Source organism: Montipora foliosa, chromosome 6, assembly GCF_036669935.1.
Source record: "Montipora foliosa isolate CH-2021 chromosome 6, ASM3666993v2, whole genome shotgun sequence".
In the NCBI taxonomy this organism is placed as follows: domain Eukaryota; kingdom Metazoa; phylum Cnidaria; class Anthozoa; order Scleractinia; family Acroporidae; genus Montipora; species Montipora foliosa.
The window spans coordinates 27278432-27280333 of NC_090874.1; positions in this window are offsets into that span (position 1 = coordinate 27278432).

Below are 1902 nucleotides of genomic sequence, written 5' to 3' on the forward strand. Positions count from 1 at the left end.
TGACGTTTCGATCGTTAACCCTTCGTCAGAGCGAATCTGTGGCTTACGTGTAGTTTATATAGTAGAGTAGGAGCTACTCTATTGGTGGTAACATGGCAATGTGAAAAATAGGAATATCTTAGTTAAATGAAAAGCCTTCGTTATTACCTTGGGGATTAAGGGTGCCGATTTGGAAGATTAATTTTTGTTCCAGATTCTTGCGGCTTTCCGTCGTACCTAGATGTAGGGAAAGATCGCAGATAGCCATGTGTTTTTTGGAGTGGTTAGGGAGATTAAAATGACGAGCGACTGGCTTAGATGCATCCTTGTCATTCTTCTCAACATCGCGAAGGTGTTCGCGGAATCGGTCGCCTAGTCGTCTACCTGTCTCGCCAATGTATAATTTATTGCATAACATACAGGTTATGCAATAAATGACATTTGCGGAGGTACATGTGAAACGATCAGTGATCTTTACAGATCGCTTAGGTTTCGATATCTCTTGCTAGTGTTAACAATGAAAAGACAAGTTTTGCATCGTCACTGCATAGACGTCGAAGTCTATGAGAATAAGGAATGAAGTTCTTGACATGGAGTGGAATGGAGTTCTATGACTCCGATTTTTCCAGCAAATCAGAGGAGATGTGCAAGTTCTTCGAAAAACGTGGCTATCCTGTCTCTGTGGTCAAAGCGGGCCATCGTCGCGCCCATGCAACAATTTGATCGACAGTCAGCACTACAAACGTCACAAAAAGATAAGAATGACAGAAGTCCATTCACCCTCACTTTCCATCCTCATAATCACGCAGTCAAAAGTATCATTCTTAATAAAATTAAATTACTCCAAAATGATCCCGAGACTGGTAGAATCTTTTCGCAACCTCCACTTATTGCATTTAAACGCGACAAAAACGTAGGCAACTTTTTAGTTAGAAGCGCGCTCAAAACTAACGAGCAACCCGGCACTTTCAAATGTGCGCGTCACGATGCAAAACTTGTCTTTTCATTGTTAACACTAGCAAGATATCGGGACCTGAGCAATCTGTTAAGATCACCGATCGTTCACATGTACCTCCGCAAATGTCATTTGTTGCATAGCCTGTACGTTATGCAATAAATTATACATTGGCGAGACAGGTAGACGACTAGGCGACCGATTCCGCGAACACCTTTGCCATGTTGAGAAGAATGACAAGAATGCATCTAAGCCAGTCGCTCGTCATTTTAATTTCCCTAACCACTCCAAAAAACACATGGCTATCTGTGGTCTTTCCCTACATCTAGGTACGACGGAAAACCGCAAGAATCTGGAAGGAAATTGATCTTTCAAATCGGCACCCTTAATCCTTACGGTATTAACAAAGTTTTTCATTTAACTAATATATTCCTATTTCTCACGTTGCCATGTTACCACCAATAGCGTAGCTCCTACTCTACTATGTAAACTACACGTAGGCCACAATTCCTCGATTCGCTCTGACGAAGGGCTAAGGCTCGAAACGTAAGCTTTTAGAAACTCTGTACGGTGGCCAATTTACATCATCAACTCCGTTGATAAAACCAAATTTTTGTATACTACTTCCCCACCGACGCAGCACCACAGTTTCTTTAGAAACTGCCCCCTTCATAGATTGCAAATTACATTAGCATACTACATGAATAAAATATAATTATCAAATACGTATAAATGCAATATGCATAACCGAAAAACGTATTTAACAGGGTTAGCTCTTTGAAAAGAGCAGAAACTTTCTCCTTGAACCCCATGGACGACTGAGTAGTAGCGACTTCAGCTGGGAGTTGGTTCCGTCTCTGGAGGTTCAAGGGAAAAATGAGTATAGTAAAGGTCAAATGAACCAAACATTTGACCTTTTTTTCTTCAGTCAAATTTAAGTGAAATTTGTAGCTTCAGTACGAAATAAA